The sequence below is a fragment of the Ailuropoda melanoleuca genome, chromosome 3 (assembly GCF_002007445.2).
Source record: "Ailuropoda melanoleuca isolate Jingjing chromosome 3, ASM200744v2, whole genome shotgun sequence".
NCBI classification, from domain to species: domain Eukaryota; kingdom Metazoa; phylum Chordata; class Mammalia; order Carnivora; family Ursidae; genus Ailuropoda; species Ailuropoda melanoleuca.
Genome location: NC_048220.1, coordinates 101,409,157 through 101,436,457, shown reverse-complemented (window position 1 = coordinate 101,436,457; position 27,301 = coordinate 101,409,157).

Sequence of the window (27,301 nt, the reverse complement as noted above, 5' to 3'; positions counted from 1 at the left end):
TAGTCTGATGCCTTTTTGCACTAGCAACATTCCCTTTGATGATAATCAGCTTTAAAAAAATGTGATTCTGATGTGCCACTATTTGCAACTGGAATGTAACTTGAGAGTTTTCTCCACACATTGTTTTGTAAAAAATGATGTATTGAGTATTCAAGATTTAAATGTAAAATTTTCATATATAGACAGTAGTGAAAACCATTGTATTGAGAGATATATAAGTTCTATGAATTTGAGTATTAAAAAAAGCAAGAGTTGTGGGGCACCTGGGTGGCTCAGTCGTTTGAGAGTCCAACTCTTGATTTCAGCTCAGGTCCTGATCTCAGGGTCCTGGGATTGAGCCCCAGGTCAGGCTCCATGCTCAGTGGGGATTCTGCTTAAGGATTTTCTCTCTCTCCCTCTTCCTCTGCCCCAGCTCATTCTCTCTCTCTTCCTATCTCTCACTCTCTCTCTAAAATAAATAAATAAATATTTTAAAAGAATCTTAACAAAAAACAAGATTTGTTACATTAGCAAACATAAATTGTAGAGGTAGGCTGCAGGGCAATGACCAAGTGAGCTATTGTTCATAAGCAGAATGATATAATAAAATGCCACGTTAGGGGTCTAGTACAGTTCATGACACTTGGTTGGTGCTTTGATAATATGATGGCTCTTATTTTCTCTTAATAAATTCCATCAATAAATTCATTAACTGGGATTATGTTTATATTTCCATTATGAATTTAAAATCTAATTCACTTTAAGAAACATTCATGAGTCTCATTTGTAATCTGGGTCTAAGTCCTCACACACAGTAAATTGAAGGATGTGTCTGGGCACCTGCTAGATTAAAAACAAAACAAAACAAAACAAAAACTCAGTCAAAGAGGACTAGTCTGAATGTGGTTTCCTATTCAAAGAAACAAAATCCAATGATCAAAAATCAACTAAGTTCGAGTATGGTGAAGTAAGCTCCTAATAGATCTATTTTGCTGCAGATAATAAATTCTGGACAAAATATAAAACCCAACTACTTTAAGGATCTGAGAATAAACAAAAGCTGGCAGAATCTAGAGAGTAATAGATACTTGTAAAAAAGGACTAGCATAGGATAAGTTTCCTATTAATATGAATTCAAGCCTGAGCACAAGCAAGGTTGGGATGCCGTACAGCATCTTAACTTTTGATAGGAACCCTATAGCCTTCCTGGTGTAAAGAACCAGACGACAGGGTTCATGGCAACCATGACTGTTAAAAAGTGAGGAGGGGATCCTGGAAAAGAGAGACCCAGAAGGGGAGGAAGGAGGAAAATTATTTATGTAAACTTTTCCAGATCTCTGACTGATCCCTGAACCACACATAGCCCTGTCATACTGCAAACTGCTTGGCTAAAGAGTAAACGAACTAAACAGATTTGAGCCACATCCCTATGGACACAGTTTGAAGTTGTTATCCAACCAAGTAAGTTGTCTCCTGAAATAAACCAAAAATGTCAACAATTTTTGGAGGAACGTAACAGAATTCAGCCTCCACATCATAACATTACAATGCCCAGAATACAATCCAAAATTACTTGACATAAAGAATAGGAAAACATGACCCATTCTGAAGAGAAATGGCAATCAACAGAGGCCAACCCCAGCGTGTCTCAAATGTCACAATTAGCAGACATTTAAAGCAGTTATTATAACTATAATTAGTGAGGTAAAGGAACATATATTCCTGAATGAAAAGATGTAAAATCTCAGCAGTTAAATGGATGATATAAGAAAGAGCCATATAGAAATTTTAAAACTAAAATAACAAATCTGAAATAAAATATACAAATAAGAATAATTCTCATCTTTAATGCAAATCTTTGACTTTACATGTAAAAAATGCTAAAATACTAAATATGTATTCTCAAATCATAGAAAACATTTCTACAATCTTTCCTTTTCTTTGGTGCCTCTCTCAGTTCTTCACAGGGTTGGCAATATATGCCTAAAATAGTCTCTTCGTTTCTATCCCACTTTCAGCTTCCAGGCCGCCCAAATTTCCAACATCTACCTGTAAAGGTTTTCTTTATTGTTTTTCATCCTCTTTTCTCCTTTCTCTTCCCTTTTCCTTTTCCATCTAAGCCTCTTTGGATTTCATTTTTGCTTATTGTCCAGGAGCTCCACAAGAGTCGAGTTTCAGTTTTTTAAATTTTAATTCCAGTACAGTTAACATACAGTGTTCTATTAGTTTTGGGTGTACAGTATATTGATTCAACAGTTTTATACAGCACTCAGTGCTCATCATGGCAAGTGTACTCTTTAATCCCCATCCTCTCCTTCACCCATCCTCCCACCCATATCCCCTCCGGTAACCATCAGCTTGTTCTCTATAGTTTAGAGTCTGGTTTTGGCTTGTCTCTTTTCTCTTCATTTGTTTTGTTTCTTAAATTCCACATATGAGTGAAATCATCTGGTATTTGTCTTTCTCTGACTTATTTCACTTAGCATTATATTCTCTCGTTCTATCCACATCTTTGTAATTGTCAAGATTTTGTTCTTTTTTTTAATGGTTGAGTAGTATTACATTGTGTATATATATCACATTTCCTTATCCATTTATTTTTTGGTGGACACTTGGGTTGCTTCCATAATTTGGCTATTTTAAATAATGCTGCAATAAACAGAGGGTGCATATACCTTTTTGAGTTAATGTTTTCATATTCTTTGGGTAAATACCCAATAGTGGAGTTAATTAGATCATATGGTAATTCTACTTTTAATTTTTTGAGGAACCTCCATACTGTTTTTCCAGAGTGCCTGCATCAGTTTGCATTTCCATCAAAAGTGCATGATGGTTCCTTTTTCGCCACATCCTTGTCAATACTTGTTTCTTGTGTGTTTGATTTTAGTCATTCTGACCAGTGTGAGGTGGTATCTCATTGTAGTTTTGATTTGAGTTTTTCTGATGATGAGTGATGTTGAGCATCTTTTCAGGTCTCAGGTGTGTCTGTTGGTCATCTATATACCTTCTTGGGAGAAGTGTCTATTCATGTCTTCTTCCTATTTTTAAACTGGATTACTTGTTTTGGGGTGTTGATTTTTTTTTTTTTTTGGTTCTAGTTCATTATATATTTCAGATACAAACCCTTTATTGGATATGTCATTTGCAAATATCTTCTCCCGTTCAATAAGTTGTCTTTTAGTTTTGTTGATTGTTTCCTTCACTGTGCAGAAGCTTTTTATTTTGATGTAGTTCCAATAGTTTATTTTTACTTTCGTTTTCCTTGCCTCAGGAGACAGGTCTAGAAAAATGTTGCTATGGTTAATGTCAGAGAAATTACTGTCTATGCTCTCTTTTAGGATTTTTAAGGCTTCAGGTCTCATATTTAAGTCCTTAACCATTTTGAGATTATTTCTGTGTATGGTGTAAGAAAGTGGTCCAGTTTCATTCTTTTGCACATAGCTGTCCAGTTTTCCCAACACCATTTCTTTAAGAGACTGTCTTTTTCCTATTGCATATCCCTGTCTCCTTTGTCCAAGATTAATTGACCATAGCATCATGGGTTTATTTCTAGGCTCTCTATTCTGTTCATTGATCTATGTTCCTATTTTTGTGCCAGTGCCATATTGTTTTGATTCCTACAGCTTTGTAGCATATCTTGAAATCTGGGATTGTGATACTTCCAGTTTTGTTCTTTTTCAAGATTGCTTTGGCTATTCAGTGTCTTTTATGGTTCCATAGAAATTTTGGGATTATTAGTTCTAGTTCTGTGAAAAATGCTGTTGGTATTTTGATAGGGATCACAATTAAATGTGTAGATTGCTTTGCATAGTATGGACATTTTAACAATATTTGTTCTTCCAATCCATGAGCATGGAATATCTTTCCATTTGTTTGTGTCTTCTTCAATTTCTTTCACCAGTATTTTGTAGTTTTTAGAGTATAGTTCTTTCACCTCCTTTGTTAAGTTTGTGACTCAAATTTTGACCCCCTAGGGAATAGTGTTTTGAGAAAGAGATTGAGAGAGAGAGAATGAATGAATGAAAACATACAGTGACTACTGATGTATTTTTGTTCCCAACCATAATGAATAAAGTGCAATGGTATATTCATGGACTTGTCTATCTGAATTCACAGGTCACATTTACAGGTTTACCCTGTTCTTGTGTCCTAGTAGGTAGTGCTTCTGATATTCTTCTTTTTCATTGATCTCCATTATTTATTCAGCTGCCTAGTATTCTGTCCTTCTACTGCTTGCACCATTGTCAGCTTCTATTGTGTCATTGAACCCCAAAGCCACCATTGCCTTGGAACCATGTAATTCCCCTAGGCCATGGAGTACACCTACTTTCATCCTTCTTCAGTTAATAGGAAAGTTTTCACCCCTTTTTATGACTACTCCTTTAGAGGGAGTTCCCACATCATAGTTGTTGGATTGTTAGTGTTCTAGTTTTTTCATTTACACTTGTGTTCTTGCCCTGTAAGAGGGGCACAGGTGAGTAGTGGAGCTAAGAACGGATTGGAGTTTGGTGAGAGCCAGACTCTCAGACGGAGGACCTGCTATTCAGTCTGGATCAGTGTAACATGTATATGTGTGTGTGTGTGCACGCACACACACAGGTGAGCACATTTTTTTTTTCTCTGTTAAGATGTTTTAACATTTAAAAAAAATCTTTCTGGTTGGGGAGAGACTGCCACTCCCTGGGCTAGCCAATTTACTATCTTTCTGAGACAACAAAGGGCCCATTCAGGGAACATTCCTTTGATATGCAAACTAACTAATGGGGCCATACTTCCTCTATCTGGCCCATGCACCCCAGGAGGTAATCTTTCTCTGTGCTAATCATCCTACACTAGGTACAGGACAACTAAGGCTACCCCTACAGCCAAAAGAGCATGGGAATTATTCAAACCCTGTCCTGCCTTGCCTTTCCTAAGGAAAACCTAATAAAGCCTGTGGCCTCAGGATTTTCCCTGTTTCTATCTTTTGCCTTCTGATCACTTCAGTGTCTTTCCCATGGGACCCCATGTGGTGTGCGGTGCCTCCTGTCTCCAGGAACTGTAAGTAGAGTACACCTTGTTTTTCCTGAGCCTTTTCTTAGTTTAGTCTCTGTGGCAGAACCTGACTCACCATCTCAAAAAATAGTAACAGTCACTCTCCAGGGTGTTTCCTCAGGTTTTTTTTCTCTCAGGGTCTTCACTTTCCCTTTTCCCTGGCAGGCCTCTTCGAGTAGCTCCTTATCCATCAGGCTTATCTGAAGACCAGTTGTAGTCTACTTTGAAATTCTTACCCACAATCCTCCTTTGTCTTTAGTAATTTTAGAGATGTAGCTGGATATCTGTTTTCACTTAACCAAGAATATTCCATGACAACATACAGAGAGACACTTTCAGAAATTTCATTTAGAAGTCTCGCTTTCTCAGAGCATGCAGAGGACTTCTACTTGGAGATATGGCTGAACATAAAGGAATTCTGGAAATACAGAAGAAGAAGCAGGGACTTTATTTCATAAGGGAAGTTAATTTTTTTTCTGCATTCAGGGTCTCTGGCTGGGACTGACAAAAGAGAGATTAACAGGAGAAAAGCATACAAAAATTTTAAAAGTAATTTTTGCACGTACACAGGAGAGACTTCACAAGACTTGTGAAGACCCAAAGAAGCGGTTAGGGTTGAAAGTTTATGTGTTAGGTTGGACAAAGAGTAGTAAATTGTGAAAAAGTGACAACACAAAGGGGTTTGGGCTAGGGCACTTAATTGTGGAAAACTAACTAGGAAAATAGGGGTTAGTTTAATAAGGTTTGTTTGTACAGCGATCTCTTGACCTCTGCTCTCCATCTCTGGTGCTGCCAGTGTCTTCCTTCTTCCTGGCACAGGGAGGGCATCTTTCACACGGGAGTTATATCTCCTGCTTTGAAGAAGAAAAAGGAAGGTCAGTGTACCCATTTTGTATCTGTTATTTTTCAAGTGCCTTTAACTCAAAATAGTCAATATACCAAGGCGGCATATTTTTGGGTGACATGCTCTGAACCCCTACAATTTCCACCATTCTAAGGTGCGTTGGTTTTTTCACATTTCATGTTTCTAAAATTTGCACAGGCCATTTAGTTTCTTACCATCTATAAAAATGTGGTGGTAAATCTATAAGGCATCATGTAATTCGTAGTGTCTTAGAATTGAGGAAATATGGTACTTTTAACTAAGGCTGGGTGGTTAGTTAACTAGGGTTAGTGGTGGTGGTTATTCTAATAGAGAAAGTGGCATCTACTAGACCTTGAAGGGTAGTTGAAATTTGTCAGATGGAGACTGACTTAGAGAGTATTCTGGGAAGAGAAAACAGCGAGAGGTGACTGAAACATAGAGGGTGACTTTGGGGGCTTCTCAGGCTTTGTGAAATATTTGGATGAACAAGATGGATTTTGTAGATAGAATGAGGGATGAATTTGAAAACCTACATGTTTCCTTTATATTGGCTGAGAATTGAAAGCTAAGAGCATTTATTTTCACCTGATATTGGAACAACTAAAGGGTTTTAAGTTGCGGAATGCTTTTAATACATTGAATTTTCAGGACACATTTGAGGCAATAAGACCAATCAGGTATTTATAGCAATAGTCTAGGAAGAGATGATGAACATTTGATCTAGAAACGGTCAGAGAAAGACACAGCAAAATGGGGGATGGAATGAATCCAAAGATAGATGTGGCAAAACATGCATGTGGAGGATTCTGGGGGAGATGAGGTAAAAGATGAATGAAGAGTTTTTACCTTGGGGACTGAATAGATGATGGAGCCAATTATTGAGAGAGTAAATACAGGAGGAGAAGCAGGCTTCAGGTCTTAGAGTATAGTATGAAAAACGGAGGTAGACTCTATGTGCACAAAATTAGAAGCGTTCAAGGAGCAAAGAATTACATAGAAAATCTGGGGAATTTTTGGAGAGGGATTTGAACTAAAAATATGGATGCATTCTTTATTTTAGTCTGTCATAATTTTGGGGGGCAGTCTCCTATGTGCAAGTTTCCATTGTAGGGGCTTATGATACAAAGATGAAAAAAACCCAGCTCCTGTCCTGAAGGAGGTCACAGGACAGGAGATACATCAACCCATCTGAATTTCTTGCCTAGATAATTAGCAGTATAATTAAGGTATGACGAATGTCCTGTAGCAGACGCTGTTCATGGCCAACATACATATCTACTCAGCTCTCAACATCACTGTGCATACCAACCCCACAACTTCCAACATCAAGTACCTGCCACTTTTGGGGGGGGGAGCAGTTTCTCTGGCAGTGGGAACCCTCTGAAAGTGTCAGGGAGTTACCACCACCTCCCCAACAAGTAACTCTCCACCAGTAACTGTGAGGCTTCTTACAGTTGCTTCACAGTTGGGATAACAGTGACGCATATTCTATGCAGCATCACATCGTTGTCATTGAGATTGAGCCCTCCTTGCCCACAGGACTACTCTGCTGGTTAAGTCGCCCTGAATTCTTGCACTTGAATTATTGCTCAGGGGCTGTTCTGTGGCAGCTTGTAAACGTGGCTACAAACTCTGACCTGGCCTTCATCAAGAGATTGGATTTAGATCCCTACCCCTTGAATCTTCCTGAATTTTAACCTGTAGATTATGGTGGAAGTAGTGCTATGTGACTTTTGATCCTGGGTCATAAATGACCATGCAGCTTCTGTCTTGTTCACTGGAACATTTGCCGATGGAGCTCAGAACTACCACGTGAGGAATCCAGTGTGCTTGAGGCTGCCATGCTGGAGGCTCCACACTGAAAGACCACATGGAGGGCCTGGAGACGCTATACATATAGCGAGATGCCCAGTGAGCCCCTAGCTCTTTATGTCATGGTGGTTCAGGTGTGAGACATGTGAATGAAGAAGCCTCCAGATGATTTCAGGCCTCAATATAGGAGTCACCACCAGCCGTCCTAGTCTTCTCAGTTTAATTCTGAGACATCATGGAGCAGAGACAAGTGCTCTCCACTGTGCGCTGGCTGAATTTCCAGCCTATCGAATCCATGAACATAATAAAACGGTTGTTTTACGCCACTGAATTTTGGGGTGATAACCAGAACATTGACCTAAGTGAGTTTTGATTTACATGGTCAAAAAACATCATGAACATTTGCAAGATAGTTGAAAATTGGAGTATGAAATCACGCATCAATGGAGAGGATACAGCTCAATTATTTTCTACCATGCAGAGATGATGTACTTTACTAAAAAAAAAAAAAGTCTGGGGTTCCTCAGTGGCTCAGTTGGTTAAGCATTTGACTTCTGCTCAGGCCATGATCTTAGAGTCCTGAGACCTGGTCTCAGGTGAGGCTCCTCACTCAACAGGGAGTCTGCTTGTCCCTTTCCCTCTGCCCCTCCCCCTGCTCCTGCTCTCTCTTTCCCAAATAAATAAAATCTTAAAAAAAAAAGGTGTGTATTCTGTGTACATTCTTTCTCCCAAAATAGGACCAGGCTCAATTGATATTCTGTAAGAACATTGACTTTCAGGAAGTCACGTGGTCTGAATTAGGCTGATAAATTACAAAAGAACCACCAAGGAGCCATTGGCTAATAAGTTTTCAACAGTGTTCCCATTTTAAAGGTAGTTGTTTGTGCTTTATCATTAGTAATGTACATACATTTGGTTAGAAATATATTTAACCTGAAAAAAGACACTGTAGCAGAGATTCTGCCTAAGTTAAGCTCTAGATTCTATGTGGTGTGAACATGAGGTGAAGGGGAGGGGATAGTTCTCAGGTGATTGGAAATTATTTCTGTGTTGGATGTGATGTCTGTCACATCCAATCACCTGGTGCCTGTTTAGGATCAGACGTATGACAGCAGGTGGAAGCGTGCCTTTTGATCCTGAAATGGCAACAGACCCTCACGTCTGCAGCTTCATCTGACAAATTTGGCAGGAGGAAGGAGGTCTGGAACCAGAAGCATCTGCCACTGAGTTAGGAGAGCTGAAATAAATGATTTTATTAAGGCTGTTTCCTCCCACTGCTATCCAGTGAGTTTACTATGGACACAAGATTAGACCCAAGCGTGGTTATCAATATGAGGATCCTGGGATCATCTGTCCATGTCTGTGGTGCTTCTGAGATTCCATTTGAATCAGTCTAATCCATGTCAATTCGAGAGACATTTTTACAATGGGTTAGGTGTGTGTGTGTCTGTGTTGGGACCATTGAAGAGACCTGAGCAAGGTGTAGTTCATCCCTTCCCAGTCATTCCCCATCTAGTCATTAGTCACGTGCCTCATCACTGGATAGTAAGCCTTCATACTGGATGGATTACAGTTACATTAAAAATAAAAAAGAGAACAGTTTAAATGTGGAAGAAAATGCATGTCACTAATTGATACCATGATGGGCAATCATTTTACTCTAAAAACAGTGGAAAAATTCACAAAGGTAAGAGATGAGAGTTTGTATATGAATGAACAAAAGCTACTGTAGGTCCTACATCTAAATAAAAAAGGAAATGACAATCTGAGGAAAATATTTGAAAGAAATACTTGCTTAACTTCCTGAACTTATGAAGAAATCTTACCAAACAACTACAAAGAAAACCACAAAAGGGGCGCCTGGGTGGCACAGCGGTTAAGGCGTCTGCCTTCGGCTCAGGGCGTGATCCTGGCGTTATGGGATCGAGCCCCACGTCAGGCTCCTCTGCTGTGAGCCTGCTTCTTCCTCTCCCACTCCCCCTGCTTGTGTTCCCTCTCTCGCTGGCTGTCTCTATCTCTGTCAAATAAATAAATAAAATTTAAAAAAAAAAAAAAAAAGAAAACCACAAAAAAACAGAAAACAAGAAAGAGTAAAGAGCATGAGAAAATAAATCATTCATTAAAATTACAAATGGCGGGGCACCTGGGTGGCTCAGTAGGTTAAGCATCTGACTCTTGGTTTCGGCTCAGGTCATGATCTCAGGGTCATGATCTCATGGGTCGTGATCTCATGGGTCATGATCTCATGGGTTGTGATCTCATGGGTTGTGATCTCATGGGTCATGATCTCATGGGTCGTGATCTCATGGGTCCTGATCTCAGGGTCATGATCTCATGGGTCGTGATCTCAGGGTTGTGATCTCATGGGTTGTGATCTCAGGCTCGTGATCTCATGGGTCGTGATCTCATGGGTCCTGATCTCAGGGTAATGATCTCATGGGTCGTGATCTCATGGGTCGTAAGATCGAGCCCCGCTGTGGGCTCCACACTAGTTGGGGAGTCTGCTTGAAGATTCTCTCCCTCTGCCCCTGCCACCATGCATGTGTGCATGCTCTCTCTCTCTTAAATAAATAAATCTTTTTTTAAAAAGTACAAATGGCTAATACATGTATGAATAAAAGAAAAGAAATAAACATGCCACATTTTGCCTGTCAGATTTGCCAGTGCTTTTTAAAAGCAATAATACACGGGGTGAGAACGTGTGAAGAGAGTAGTTTCACACACTGCTAGTAGGGACAGTATTTCTGCAACACTTCTAAAAGAAAACTGACCATTTGTGTCAGAGTATTGAAGGTATTCAAAAGCTTTTTTTAATATAATTTTTATTATGTTTTGTTAGACACCATACAGTACATCCCCAGTTTTTGATGCAATGTTCCATGATTCATTATTTGCATCTAACATCCAGTGCACCATGCAATATGTGCCCTCGTTAATACCCATCACCGGCCTATCTGGAATTCAAAAGCTTTTTGATTCATCAATACTAGTTTGAGGAATCTGTCCTGAAGATAAAGAAATGAATGCAAAGGTTTATGTAAAGAATAATTATCTAAATGAAGTTAATTATAAAAGAAATATGAAAACAGTTTAAATGCCTCCAAAGGGCATGGTTAAATAAATTTTTATATATGCATAGAATATAGTAATTGCTAGAAGTTAAATTTTTAAGTAATATTTGATAACATAAAAAATATTCATGTTAGAATGCTGATTAACAAAATAGAAAATGAAAGAAGAGAGAACAAGATTTCTTAAATTGAGCATGTATTTGTAAATACTAGAAACAAATACACTAAAAATGTCAGCCTGGTTATCTCTTAGGTTGAGATATTTATTTTCTTCTATTTAACTCTTAGGTGTCCCAGATCTCTACAGTAAACACTGAATTAGTTTTCTATCACTGCACAACATATTACCACACCCTTCGTGGTTGCAAACTGTACCACGTATGACTTCTTAGCTTCTGCTGATCACGAGTATGAGGTTGGCTTAGCTGGATTCTCTGCTTAAAGTCCCACAAAGCTGAAAAAATGGGGCCAGTTAGGATGAATTCTCACCTAGAGCCCAGAGTTCTCTTTCAAGCTCATTCAGGTTGTTGGTATGAATTTGGTTCCTGAGATGGTAGGACAGAAGCCCCTGTTTCATTGCTGGTCGTCAACCAGGGACCACTCTTAGCTCCTAGAGGCTGCCCACAGTTCTGTCCCATGTGACCCTGTAGGCAGTCTGCTTTCCTTTCAGATGAGCTAGCATACGTGAATCTCCTATTCTGTGAGCAGCTGGAGAAAATTCTTTGCTTTTAAAGGACTCAAGTGACTTGGTCAGGTCTACCTGGATAATTTCTCTGACTCGAGGTCAACTGATTTGGGAATGTAATTACAACTGCCAACTCCCTTCATAGCACTACATAGATTAGTGTTCAGTTGAATAACTGGGGGATGATGTATGAGCACCAGGGGACTGGCAATATTGGGTGCTGTCTTAGAATTTTCCTGGCCACTACTAGGACAAGCATATACTAGTAGGTCAAGCTTTGTGGACAGACTCCTTGGTTTTAAATTCTGCTTCTGATTGATCATGGCTTTGGGCAAGTTACTTAACCTCTCTGAGCTTCAGTTACTTTTAAGATGGGAGAATAGTAGTAGTAGCCGTAGTAGCAATGATAGTAGTAGTGGTAGTAGTAGTAGTAATTGTCTCAAAGGATTGGTGTAAAATTTGTTGCCAATTTAAATGTGATGATATTACTTAATTTGGCATGAAGTGTGGTTTTTAGTATCAGTGTCAGACAATGCAAAGCAAAATATAAAAGCCCACAAAAACTAATTAGGCAGAAAATAATTCGACCGTCCACAAATAACTTCAGATTTTTCTCATTATCTTCCTCTTTTTCTCGTCCTCGGCGAGGAGCCTGTTTATTCCCTACCTCTGTGCAGCGAAATGAAGCAGTGCCACACCCCCCTGTTGCTCCAAACTCTTCTTTTCTTGATGCTCTTCTTCCATCTCCAGTAGAGAAAAATAGTTTGTGCTGTGCCATAGCTGGAAAAGTTTTATAAAAATGCAAATATCATCTAAAAAGAGAGAGCACACATGGCAGTTAGCCATGGCTTGTATTATTTTGAAAGTTCTGTACTGGGACCCTGAGAGGAAGGTATACTGACAGGGATGTTTGCTGTGGATGTAAAAGGAGATGCCCTGGTGAACTGCCAGCTCTTACAGGTATCAGAAGGTGAAGAAAGTCAGAGAAACATTAGCTCCTGGAGGAAAAAAAATCCAAGAGATAGAAGGAATACTAGAAGCTTATTTCCCAAAAGGGCCCTGAGTGCAGGTAGGGCAGGAGACTACCATCCCTACAAAAATATCTCAGTCCGTTAAACATCTGCCTTCCACTCAGGTCATGATCCTGGGGTCCTGGAATTGAGCCCGAGGTCGGGCTCGCTGCTCAACAGGAAGTCTGCTTCTCTCTCTCCCTCTGCCTGCTGCTCCTACTCTCTCTCTCACTCACGCTTGCTCGCTCACACGCGCTCTCCCTCTCTCTCAAATAAATAAAATCTTGAAAAAAAAAGAAAAAGAAAACAAAAATATCTCAGAGAAGGGTCATCCTGCATCTGTTGGTCAGGTGGCTCGCGGCCTCACTTGGGTTCATTTCCGGTTATTAGGAAGTTTTACCTGTGGAGCCTTCTGCATACCTTTTGTTAAGAGCTGCACATGGCAAATCTAAACCTGCTTCTCCAGGTCAGGCTCTTGAAGCTTGCCAGTGTGGAAGAGGGGATAGAGAGATGCCGAAAACAGACTTTGCATGCTTTGGGCCAGCCTACTCTCTGTTGTAAGCTATTTGTACTCACTACCCCCCAGTCCCACACCTCTTTTCACTCATACCTGTCTCCCTGGGTACTGTCTCCTCTCCTAGTGTGAGAAGAAAATGACTAAAAGCAGGTCAGTTCTGCTCTTGAATTTCCTGAAAGGCACTGCATACAATGGCCGGGTTGCTGGGTTCTGAGATAAATGTCTCCTTATCCTTCAGCCCGAACTGATGGAATCAAGGAAGCAAGTAGCCAGGCGAATGAGGCCAAGTTCTCTGACAGATCTCTGCGAATTTTTATAGAATTGGTATTTATTAATCCAGAGTACATGTTCAGTGAATACCTTTGAAAAGAATGAGTGAGAATAAATTATGACAGCTCCTAAAGATGAATGCTCGAATACTATTAATTATAAAACATTTATTCTCTTATTGTACATGAGAATATGGCTATTAGAATTTGGGTTGAGTAAAAAAAAAAGAATAATGTCTGATAAAATATAGTGATAGCAGGGTTTTCTTTTATGTATTACATCCTAGATACTGAGCTAGGGGCTTTATAGACATGATCTTAGTTAATCTCCACTAGACTGTAAACTACAGGAGGGCAGAGACGAAACCTTCCCTGTGTGGCACAGTGTCCTCAGTGTCTAGTGTAGTGGCCAATGCACAGCCGTAGAGAATGTCTGTGAAATCCTTCAGCATATATTTATGGGCTATCTAGCATGTGCTGGAGCAACTTGACCAGTAGACCCTGATGCTAATTCTCAGTACCAGGGAATTTGCAGTGCACAAAACACACAAAAATCCTGACCCTCATGGACAGTAGTCCTTAAGAACGAAGACTGGATGCAGGTTTAAATTCTGTCTTTGTCACTTGTTAACCATGTGACGTTGGGCAGTTATTCCATATACCTGGGACTCTGTTTCCTCATTTGTAAAATGGACATGATAATAATAATGCCTAGGTTTTAGAGTGGCTCGAGGATAAAAGAACAATGCTTGGCTTATGGTATGCTCGCAGAACATGGCAACTACAGTATAATTTTTATAACAGCTACTCTATAAGAATTAGCTGAATAAGTATATGAATAATTTCTTCCAACAACTCAGGTAGGATGTACATTCTCCATTTCATGAATAAGGCATCTGAACCAGAGAGGAGTTAAGTCCCTTGCCCAACGTCAAACATCTGGTAAGGAACAGAACTGTGATTTGCATCCAAGACCACATGACTCCAAAGTCCATTCGGTTCTGTGCTATTCTGTTACTGTCTTTGTATGAATGTGAATGTTGACAAGCAGCATAAACACTGGGGGTAGAAGTCCTGAAAAGAATTAAGGCCAGAGGGCAAATGCCATGTTGTTTCCCTGTAAGAGTGGGGTCAGGGAGGTAAAAAAAAAAAAAAAAGTACTGCAAAACTCCACCAAGGTCCAGCTGCCCATGCGGGAGTATTACTCAGTCTGGGTGTTGAGCATTGTTGTGTGCCAGTTGGAAGTGGGCTGCATTTTCCTCATGTGACAGCTGGTCTTGGTAGCAAGGAATGCCTCGAAGTTGGCACCACAATTCAGCCCAGGAAACATTTGACTTGATTCACAAATTTATAGCTGAAAAACTACAACCAGAGAGCTGGTGGGCTCAGAATAGAGTCTGAAAAGCAGGCAAAGGAGAAATGAAACTTTCTTACTCCACTTGCGTAATGAAAGGTGCTACATCTAGCTACAAATCTCCAATTTACTAATGCATGCTTTTGAACATGCGATTAAATACAACAGATATTATCTTCTCTATTGATGTTGTTTTTGACCAACTATAGATCTTGTTCTTGCAGGATTTGTAAAATGGTCCATTCAGGGTATAGTTAATGCAGAGATAACAGTGAGTTTTGTGTAGGTTTTCTATGGACTTATCTCAAGTGCCACGTACTCCAGAATGACTTCTTTGATGCAGTTTATTCATTCATTCACTCGTTCATTCATGCATTTATACAATTTAATACATATTTACTGAAAATGTACTATTTAAAAGACTCTGGTGGAAAGCTTGAATAAGGTCCTTGCTCTTATGGGGTTTGCATTCTATTAGGGAGACAGATAATAAGCAAATAAAACAATAACCAAGAAATAAAAAATATTTACAGAAAGTGATCCATTTCAATGAAGGAAGAAGCTACATTGTGATACCTCTCTGAAATGGCATTTGAGCTAAAAACTGAATATTGGGGTGGGATGGCCATGGGTAGAGCTGAGAGAAAAAGTGCCATGGGCAGAGGGAAAGGCAGGTGCAAGAAGCCTTATGACTCTGTAATAGAAAAACAACTCCTCTTAAAAATGGACAATATACATGAATATACATTCCTCCAAAGATATACAGATGGCCAATAAGAACATGCAAAAATGTTCAGCATCATTATCCCCCAGGGAAAGGCAAATCAAAACCTCAATGAGATACCACTTCACACTCAGTAGGATGGTTATAATAAAAAGATAGGTAATAACAAGTGTTGGCTAAGATGTGAAAAAATTAGAATCGTCATACACTGCTGGTGAAAATATAAAATGGTGCAGCCACTTTGGAAGAGTCTGGCAGTTTCTCAAGCGTTAAACAGAGGTACTATATGTTTCAGCCATCCTGCTTCTAAGAACGTGCTCAAGAAAAGTGAAAACATGGCCACGCAAATGTTTACACAGCAATTTTCATGATACTCAAAAAAAGTAGAAATAACCCAAATGTTCATCATCTGATGAATGGATGCATAATATGTGGTGAATGGATACATAATATGTGGTATATGGATACAACGAAATATTATTTGGCAATAAAAACAAATGTAATGCTGACACATGATAAAACACATATGAACTTGGAAAATATTAAGTAAAAGAAAGCAGTTACAAAGGACCGTGTATTAAATAATTATATGTATATGAAATATCCAGAATAGACAAGTCTGTAGAGACAGCAGGTAGACGAGTGGTTGCCTAGAGCAGAGAGAAATAGGAGTTTGGGGGATATGGTTGAGGCGAGAGGGATTTCTTTTTGACATAGTGAAAATGTGCTAAAATAGATTGTGATGATGGATGCACCATTCTGTGAATATAATAGAGTCATTGAATTGTGCACTTTAAGTGGATGAGTTGTATGATATATGAATTATATCTCAATAAAGCTGTTCTTTTCCCCAGGTTTTTATTGAAGTTCCAGTTAGTCAACACACAGTGTAATACTAGCTTCAGGGGTAGAGTTTATCTGCCGGTGTAGATAAAGTTATTGGGTATAGATTCATCACTTACATACAGCATCCAATGTGCATCACAAGTGCCCTCCCTGATACCCATTGTCAGCAGCGCAAGTCTGGAGACATGTAACTAAATTAGAAGGCTGTTGCTGTTGACCAACTGGCAGATGGTGGTAGCTTGAACAAGGATAATCTGGTTACCCCATCCATTACCCCACGCCCAGGCCAAAGTAGATATTTCTCTCATGTAGTCCCATGTGTCCACCTACATCATTAATACTTAGGGCATTGCACTGATATGATCTGTATAGCTGTCTGTCTCTCTTAATACACTGTAAGCTTCTGATGAAGGACTCTGCTCTTAGAGTTTACATCCCGATAGCTAGAATGTCTGTACATAGTAGGAACTGAATAAATATGCAGTGAATTGATCTGAGGCAGTAGTTGATAGTATTAGAGATGTTTCAGATATTTCTAGAAGGTGTGAAGCTTGGTATAATGAAAACTGTATTCAACACTCTCATATTCTCTCTCCCACAAATTTATCTAGAATTCATTTCAGAAAGCTTACCTGGAGGAGCAAATAATCCACAAAAAGAAAGTCTTAGGGGTCAGAATGGAAGGGAGTGAAAGAAATAAGACTGTCTCTATTTGTGGACAACATGATTGTCTATAGAGAATATCCCAAGGAATTTATAAAAACAACTCTTAGAACTAAATAAACAAATTTAACAAATCATAGAATAAAAGGTGAGTGCACAAAAATCATTTGTGTTTCTATATACTAGCCATATACAATAGACATATTTTAAAATTAGCATTTACAATGGTACTCAAAAATGGAGTATATTTGTATAAATATAAGAAAACATGTATAGGGTCTCTATGCAGAAAACCACTCCCAAAAAATTTAGATGAAAGAAATGAAAGATCTAAATAGAGATGTAGGTTCATGGTTTGGAGGACTCGCCATAATAAATATATGGATTTTGTCCAAATTTAGTTATATTTTAATACAGTTCTATGAAAATCATTATAGACTTTTTGTACATATGGGCAAGCTAATTCTAAAAGTTGTATGGAAAGGAAAAGAACTAGAAAAGCTAAAACAATTTTGACAAAGTAAAGTGAAGTTGGAGAAATCATACCGCCTGTTTTAAGACCACCTAGAAAGTATTAGTAATTGGAATGTGGTATTGGAGAAGGAATATACATATAGGCCAATGGAATGACATACAGTCCAGAAGTAGACCCACACTACCCTGGCTAATTTATTGTCTTTAATTAATAGGTTTATTGAGATATAATTTACATACTATAAAATCCATTCATTTAAACGCTACAATTTAGTGGTTTTGGAATGTTTACAGAGTTGTCTGATTATAATCCTAATATAACTTTTGAAGATGTTCCTCACCCAAAAAGGAATCTCATGCCAGTTATCAGTTGCTCTTCATTTTCCTGCTTGGCCAGTTAACTTTTTACAAAGGTGCAAAAGCAATTGAATAGAAAATGGATAATCTTTGCAATAAATGGTGTTGGAGCAATTGGACATTCATATGAAATGCAAATGAGTCTTAACCTAAGCCTCACACCTTATACAATAGTTAAATAACGACATCATCAATCTAAAAATACAATGTAAACAAAAAAAATTAGAAGAAAACATGCAAAAAAATCCTTCCAGACCTAGAATTAGTCAAAGAGTTCTTAGATCTGACATAAAAAGTATGATCCATTAAAAAAAGGGTAATTCGTACTTCATCAAAATTCAAACCATTTACTCTGTGAAAGATACTGTTAAAAGAATCTTTCAGGCTAGAGATTTGGAAGAAATGTTTGCAAAACTTATATTTGACCCAGGACTTGTATCCAGAATATATGAAGAACTCTCATAATTCAATAGCAAAAATTAAAAAAAAAAAGGAACATTTTAAAATGAGCGAAAGACTTAAACTTTACCAAAGGGGATATACAAATGGCAAATAAACATATGAAAAGATGTTCAACATCATTTGTCATTGAGGAAACATGAATTAAAATTCCAATGTGATAAGAGAATCACATGCCTGTTGGAATAACTAAAATTAAAATACTGAAAATATCAAATAGTGACAAGAGCAACCAGAACTGTCCTACATTGCTTGTGGGAGGGAAAAATAATCGGCCACTTTGGAAAACAGTTTGGCAGTGTTCTTACAAGTTAATCATATGACCCATGAGTCCTACTCCTGAGTATTTACCATAGAGAAATGAAAACTGTTCACACGAAAACCTCCTCATGAATGTTTATGGCAGCTTCATTCATAATTGCTGAAAATTGGAAGCAATTCAAAGCCCTTCAGTGAGTGAATGGGTAAACAAACTAGTGTATCCATTCAGTGGAATACGGTGCAGCAGTAAACAAACTAATGATAAATGCAACAGTGTGGATCAATGTCAAAGGCACAGTGCTTGAGTGAAAGAAGCCAGCCTCAAGGGCTAAAAGCGACATCATTTCATTTACAGGACATTCTTCTCTTAATTTTTTTATTGACGTATAGTTAACATACAATGTTGTATTAGTTTCAGGTGTATAATACAATCATTCAGCAATTCTATACATTGCTCAGTGCCCATTATAATAAGTGGACTCTTAATCCCCTTTATCTATTTCAACCATCCCTCCACCGACCTCCCCTTTGGCCACTACCAGTTTGCCTTCTGTATTTAAGAGTCTTTTTGGGACGCCTGAGTGGCGCAATCGTTAGGCGTCTGCCTTCGGCTTAGGGCGTGATCCCGGCGTTCTGGGATCGAGCCCCACATCAGGTTCCTCTGCTGGGAGCCTGCTTCTTCCTCTCCCAACTCCCCGCTTGTGTTCCCTCTCTCTGGCTGCCTCTCTCTCTCTGTCAAATAAATAAATAAAATTAAAAAAAAAAGAGTCTTTTTTTTAAATCTCTTTTTTTGTTGTTTGTTCATTTGTTTTGTTTCTCAAATTCCACATGAGTGAAATAATATGGTATTTGTCATTCTCTGTTTGACTTATTTCACTTAGCATTATTTCCTGTGGGTCCATATTGTCGCAAATGGTAAGATGTCATTCTTTTTTCATGGCTGAGTAATACTCCTGTGTGTGTGTGTGTGTATCTTTCTTCTTTATCCATTCATCTATTGATGGACACCTGGATTGCTTCCTTATATGACATTCTTGAAGAGACAAAATTACGGTGAAGGAATACAGATCAATGTAGTCACAGGTTAGGAGTAGGGACAAGATGTGACAACAAAGGGGTGGCTAAAAGGAGTTTTAGGAGTGATGACACTCTTCTGAATTCATATTGTTGTGGTGAAAAGAATTTATATGTGTCTTAATATTCCTAGAATTTTACAGCAATAAAAAAGGCAATTTTACTGTAAATTAATTTTTAAATAAATGACCAAAGTAAAATCGCTTTCTTGACTCTCAGGAGCTCTGGGGTCAGACTCACCTGGCATTTGATCGAGCTCTGCTACTCATTCCCTGGGAGAATTTGAAGTGACTGCTTACCCTCAGTTTTCTCATTTGTAAACTGGAGATAATAATGACACCTGTCACGTGGTAGGACAAATTCAATGAGAGTAATGTCTGGCACGTAGCACTGTCTTTGGCGCATGGTGAGAGCTCAGTAACATTCAGCTGACGTTTCTGTTGCTCTTTCTCTGCTTTGTACTACTATCATATTGCAGAGAACAATGCCAATACAAAAAAATTAGTCTTGTATTTTAACCCTTAAGATGTTACTATCAGGACATTTTGAGAAACAGCAACATGGAGGCAGCGCTGCGGTATTTGATCCTGAAATCGTACTCGAGGGCTAGGCAAGGCGCAGGTTGCTCATCAGTGCCCTCAACAAACAGAGGCCACTGTTCTATAATATTCCAGTGTAACCGATTTAGCTCCACCTAGAATCTCTGATCCTACTCTTTCCTTTTTGGTTAACCTGGGAAAAAGGTTCAACATAATAGATTAAGAGAAAGCCTTTTGAGAGGTCCTGTGTATCTCTACTCTGAGGATGTTTTCCAAAAGCTAATAAGAATTACCACTACTGTGCTCTGTGTGTGTGTGTGTGTGTGTGTGTGTGTGTGTGTGTGTAAGCACGACAGTCTTCCAGACTCTCTGTCAGTGTCTCACAGCCACAGAAGGCTGGGTTTTAAGCGTTTGGATTTCCAATTCTTATCTTCCAGAGTTTGGCATTGAGAGCCCAGGACAGCTTCAGATGTAAGTGCCTGATGTCACTGATAATCTATAACTGATAGAGCTGGGATTCTTGATTGAGTATGTCCAATCGCTTAAGTTAATAGAGAAGCTTTATCATATGCCTCTGATCTTTGCCATCTGACTTGCAGTCCTCTTCCCCCCCTCACACAGTGAGCTGGCAAATTTCCCCCCACCTGCGATCTCCTGGGCTACAGCATCTCTCCAGGAGGCAGCGGAGGGTCAGCTCCTGGGCCATATTGTTATCTTCTAATCAACTCTAATAGCCCTCCATGCTTGCCACTTGAGAATTGTATTAAATAGAGCTTCCTGGTGTGTATGTTAGGATTTGTTTAGAAACATATCTGTGATAGGCAGGCCAGGAAGATGCAGTGCTGCCTCTAGAGAAGGAAGTTGCTCGGCCCGGACAAGTCTTTCATCTCTCCCTCTGGCCTCAATTTTCACAACCCAGAGGGTTGGATCAGGTTGTTTCTAAGGTCTCTATCGATTTTAATATTCTAGGACTCTAGTTCACAAACGAGTTTTTGTTGTTAAAAAACAACAACTCCTTGTACTCTGAAATACACATTGATTCTGCATTCTTCATGTTTTTTCTCCCAAAATAGTGATCTCATTTAAATTGAGTTAGGAGTACTATAATGTTTGTTGCCTGATTCAGTACAGCTACAAAGAAATTAGCTCTTGAAATGTCAATAAATTAACATTGATTAGTGGTTGCTGTTCAAGGCAGATTTGACACCATAAACTGAGGAGTTTGGGGTACACATTTTTCATATCAGAAGTGGTTGAAAATGCATTAGGTAAGTTTAAGTGCATGTGTTCTCTCATAGGAGGCAGGAGTGGGAAAGTTGGTAGTGGCAGTAGTTAGGAGAGAAGGATGGGTATTTACTAACCTCATGTGACAGCACAATCACAATTACACAAATCTGCCTTCATGCTTAGCCCAGAACATGCTAGCTGTTCACCTTCCAAATCCACTCTTGAACCAGAGGGCCATGTAGACAGAGACAGCACCTTTAAATTAGGAGGGAGCGTGAGAGGCCTTGTGTTGCTTCATGCACAGCACCTGGCACCCAGGCATCAAGGAGGAAGATAGAATGAGAAGGACAAAGCCTAGCTTCACAATTTCACATTCCCAAATGGAGACCTTTCTCAGACCGTGCTTGCCCAATGCTGAGATAAATCCTTGCTCTCACCTCATCGCTCAGTTAAGAAGGCTGGAGGACCAGTGTAGTATAAGGAACACTGGACCTGTTGTTGGAAAACAGGAGGTTGGGTCTTGCTCTGTTATTTATCAAGTATATGACCCTGGGAAACCATTTAACCTCTCTCATTCATTTCTTGATTATTTGGTTGAGCAGGTATAGATTGAATTCCTCTTAAGCCATCCATAAGGGCCAACTTTACAATGAGACATTCTTCCTGATTTTATTAACCTCAGAACCCTAATTACCACTTACACTAGTTGGCATTTGTTGAATTTGATCTATGTGTCAGGCCATGTGCATTTTATGTAAATAATGACACTTAATCCCTAAGAAAATTATGGTTATCCCCATTTTGCAGACAGGGAAACTGAGGCTCAGGTAAGTTAGGTAATTTATTCAGGAACACGGAGCACGTAGTAGAACTAGGACATTCAGTCCAGAGCATGAGAATTTAATCACAGCACTACACAGTATCTTCGCATTGGTTCCTCTGAAAATGTAGATAATGCTACTTAACTACATTTATTTCATATATTTAGTCAACTGACAAAATAGAGGAAATTCTGGTCAGTTTGCCTTTCTTGAAGGTTGTTATGAGGACCAGAAAAAAATAAGAATGTGAAATGTTGTGGATAAAATGAAAGGCTAGGAAAATTTAAGCTCTAGATCAACATACTGTGAACGTTTATATTTTGATAAGCCAGGGGGACACTCATGTGGAATCTCAGAATGTTCTATATCATAATCCTGTGTGTATTAATCACTGCATATCTGACTCTTGTCTTCCTAAGAAGTGGAGTTAAACAGAAGAAGTAATGGCATAGTTGTCTCGGAGAATATTGAGTTGCCTCCTGCCTTATGAACTTTGGAATGCATTAGGAGGCAGCTTCTGGGTCCTAGCATCCAGGTGCTCTGCCTTGTAGACTGGGCCATAGGAGTCTAACACTCTTAACAGACCCCCTGCCCTGTTAACTGACTCAGAGACCACTCAAACTCTCCTTTGAATCTCCCATCTTGTTCAAGATCTTCCCTTTACAGATTGGACACAGGGATGCCTGGCTTCTAAGGAAACACCCTTCATAAAATACTCCCTTGGAAGCGAATTCACTAATTCAACAAATATATATTGAGTACATACTATGAGCCAGGAATCGTTCCTGGTGCTGGAGTTATAAGCAGTGCACGGACGTGTCCGCATGGAGTTGCCGTTGTAATAGGGGAGGTGGGCGGTAACATGATAAACACATCAGTAAAGGGTATGGTGAGTCTGGAACACAGGAAAGGCTGTTATGTGAAAGGAACTTCAGCAGTGTAAGGAGATAAAGTATAACAGGTGGGGCCGGTCTTCCTCATAAAGTGATGTCTGAAAACAGACCTGACTGCAGTGAGAGAGAGAGTCTCTACAGGTAACCGAGAGAACAGGACCTTGGGAAGAGGGAATAGCAGGTGCAAAAGCTCTGAGACCAGAGCTTGCTTGGCATACTCAGAGGACAGAACAAAAGCTGGGAGCTGATGTAAGGGGAACATGCCTTCCCGATTCTCGAAAACAAAAATCTACACCTGCCTCCAGCTCCCCAGTTTCTTAACCTGGCATTTAGAGCCTTTTACAGTCTGGCTTCAAACTCCACTTTGATCTTTTCTCAACTTGAACATGAAACCGGAGGTCCAGCTGACCTTCCCTGACTTTTCATGGCCTCCCTCCCTTGGGGCTCCCCCTGACCTCTGGGCTCCCTAACTTTCTTTCAGGTAGTGGTTCTCAACTGTGGGGAGTTTTGCCCCCAAGACATAGTTGGCACTGTCTCCAGACCTATTTGGTTGTTACAGCTGGGGATGTCTACTGGCATTTTTAAATTATTATGTTCAATTAGCCAACATATAATACATCATTAGTTTTTGATGTAGTGTCTAACATCAGTTGCATGTAACACCCAGTGCTCATCATCACACGTGCCATCCTTAATAACCATCACCCTGGTACCCCCTCCCTTCTGTAACTCTCAGTTTGTTTCCTGGAGTCCAGAGTCTCTCACGGTTTGTCTCCCTCTCTGATTACTTCCCATTCAGTTTTCTCTCCCTTCCTCTGTGGTCCTCTGTGCTATTGCTTATGCTCCACAAATGAGTGAAACCATATGGTAATTGTCTTTCTCTGCTTGACTTACTTCACTTAGCATAATCCCCTCCAGTTCCATCCATGTCAGTGCAAATGGTGGGTATTCATCCTTTCCAATGGCTGAGTAATATTCCATTGTATATATGGACCACATCTTCTTTATCCACTCATGTGTTGAAGGGCATCTCGGCTCCTGCCACAGGTTGGCACTTAGTGGGTAGAGGCCAGGGCTGCTGCTGAACAGCCTATGATGCCCAGGACAGCCCCCCTTCCCAAAGAGCTATTTGGATCACCATGTCAATAGTGTTGAGGTTGTGAGACCCCCATTCTTCGAAGTCGGAGCCTCCTTTGTGCAGCTTCCCTGAGCCCCATACCCCTACCCTGCATGATTTTCTCTCTGAATTGTGTGCACCTTACAAACTGCCTTTCATCCTTTTGTCTGTTCTGACATGAGTATGTACACAGGTTTTGGAATGATACAGCCTGGATTTCATTTTCAGTTCTATCTATATGATCTTAGGTATATTATTTAGCTTTTCTGATATACTTTTTTCCTTATCTATAAAACAGGACAAATACATTGTTGGAGGGATTAAATGAGTTTATGTGTATAAATCCCTTACCATACTGCCTGATGGAGGGCATAGTAAATATTAGTTATTATCATGATTGCAATTGTTCAATTTCCTGAACCAGTTTGTATGACCCTTGGAGCCATTGATTATAGCTTATAGTTCTATACCTTATCCCTCCTTGCATCCCCAGGGCCCTATGAATTAGAGTTGTTTACCAGAACTTTCTTGGCACCAGTGAGGTATGAGTAAGACTTCAGTATCTTTCCTAAGGATGGGCTCTAAAACTGGGAGCGTAAGGTAAGTGCATCTCCCTTTGAGAAAATAAACTGAGCACTTAGGTCAGTGAATAAACTCTTCCAGCTTACCAAATACTGATTCTTGATCCAGGACAAATCCATCACCGGTACTGCATCTGAGTTTTGGAGGATAGCTTTCCTCTTTTCTGTGTTAAGATAAAAAAGAGAAAGAAATGGTCAGAGTAGAAAGTTAAGCACCATCTGAACCTGATAAGAAATAGGACCGTGTGGGGCATTGCTGGACGAAGGAGTAAAGAGCACTGAGAAATGAGCTGAAGACAGAGTGAGAGCTGTTCATTTAGAGGAATCCTGTGCCCCCTCCTCTTTTTTAAAAACAGTCCACTGCTATAATTTCAGTGGACTCTTGGTTGAAAATACGTCTCTGTCTTCTCTCTGCTCCTAACTAGCAGACTCTCCAACTTGCCATCTAGAGATCAGAGCAGCAAAACAAGACAAACAGAGGCTAACATATTTGTGCAACTACTCATTACATCACTCCCCCCTAATTTCTCTGTTAGATGAGTCAATATTTTTAGCTACGGAGCTCGCTTACTTTGGGAAGTGCTTACAGGGCTGCAGACGGCAGCAGAGGACAGAGACCTTGCCCCTGCCCACCCCTGACACAGGACTTCCAGGAGGCATCAGGAAGGTATGGGCTTATTGGCAGAAATGGGGTCGAAGGGGATGCTGGAGACAGGGAGAGACCTCTGACCATGGAATATGTGTGCTCCAAAGGCAGCCATTCTTTTTTTCAATTCTGAGACCACCTCTCTCTCTCTCTTCCCACCTGGAGACTCCCCACCTGCCTCCTGGCCCTCTCTCCTCTTCCAAAGCCTGCTCAGCCTTCCATCACAATTTAAATGTCTCTTCCTCCAGGGAGTCTTCCCTCACTGCCCTTGCCCGGTTGTCTTGCTCTCATTCACTTCACGGCACCCTCCACTTGTTCACTTACCCCAGCTGCCGTACATGTAAATCCCATCGTCCTCTACAGTGTAAACTCCAACGAGAGCAGTAGCCGAGATTGTCGTGCTCATCCCTCCGTTTTCTGTGCTCACAACAGTGCCTGGAACCGGGTGGTGTCACAGTAAATGTTTCTTTTTTTTTTTTTTTTTTTAAAGATTTTATTTATTTATTTGACAGAGATAAGAGACAGCCAGCGAGAGAGGGAACACAAGCAGGGGGAGTGGGAGAGGAAGAAGCAGGCTCACAGCAGAGGAGCCTGACGTGGAGCTCGATCCCATAACGCCGGGATCACGCCCTGAGCCAAAGGCAGACGCTTAACCGCTGTGCCACCCAGGCGCCCCACAGTAAATGTTTCTTGAATGGATCCTTGAAGTGGAAATTAAAAGGCTTGGGTGTTAGGCCCCACTCTGTCACTGACTTTCTGTGTCACCTTGAGCAAATGTTTTCTTCTGTAAAACAGTTTGCAGCTTGTACAAACGTTTTATGTGCCCGATTCTCTTTGGTCCTCCCCGCGACCCAAGAGCAGATGAGCGCTGTTTGTTATCCACATCTTGTAGATGAAAAGACTAAAGACTCAGAGGTTAAATACTGGGTCCAAGTTCACATGGTACTCAAATCACGCTATAGCGATGCCTCAGTTTCCTGACCTATAATGCGAAGGTGTTAAGCTAGATAACTTCCAGATCCCTTCGAAATCCTATTTTGTAAAAGTTTGCGATTCTGATATTAAACTGGAACTAGTAAAATAGAATGGCTGGGGTGGGAATGGGTCTAGAAAGATGAGTTTAAAAATGATTATCATGTTGTGGGTCTAGGAATATGAGGGGGACACGGTCAGCAGTGAGAAGGTCGACTCATCAAAGGGGATGTGTCTGTTCTCATTCCGACTTATCCAAAAAGCTGAATGACTCCCGCAAGTTTCGCAGCTGGTATAGCACCTGCTTTATAAGATTTGACAAAGATCAGGCAGGAGTCAATCGTTTGCCAAAAGCTCAATGATATGTTCTGAACGTGGCATATCGTTTACAGTCACTCTCTCTCATTCCCCTTCCTCCCCACCCATATTTTTTTGTCTCCTTGCTCTGGAATTTCTTGCTATCTGACAGCAAAGCAAATGAGCTATGCCCAGTGAAGAGTGAAAGCACAACTCCTGTGCCTTGCTTTGCCCACTGCCTCTGTTTAATCGTGCGTGACTTCCTGAGTAATTGGAGATGTTGGATGTGAAGTGAGGAGTGTGCAGTTTCTCCAGCTCTCTCGACGGTCTCCATCTGGCTTTGAGGGAGCTTGGATTCAAAGCCACCTTCGTAAGCAAGGACAGTAATGCTGTCGTGGGGCAAGGTGAGAAGGAGCCACCAGGAAAACGGGTTGGGGGGGGCTTCCCCTGGATTTCTAGGTCTGGCATCCCTGGCAGTGCAGACTGTGGGCACTGACCAAGCTGCTGATGCAGTAGGTTCCTTCTCAGCTCAGTCACTAACTCCTGTGACCTTGGTAAATTCACTCTTCTGGGCTCAGTGCTTCTCACTCTATAAAGAGAAGATAATGGAGCATTACGGGGGTGCAGAGGCTTAATTATTGTTTGCAGAGGACTTGGATATTCTTGGATGAATGGCGCAATCAAGGTGCTGTGCAAAATATTGTCATTTTGCATGTCAGTTAGCAGGATGGCTTACACCTGTCATTGCATACTG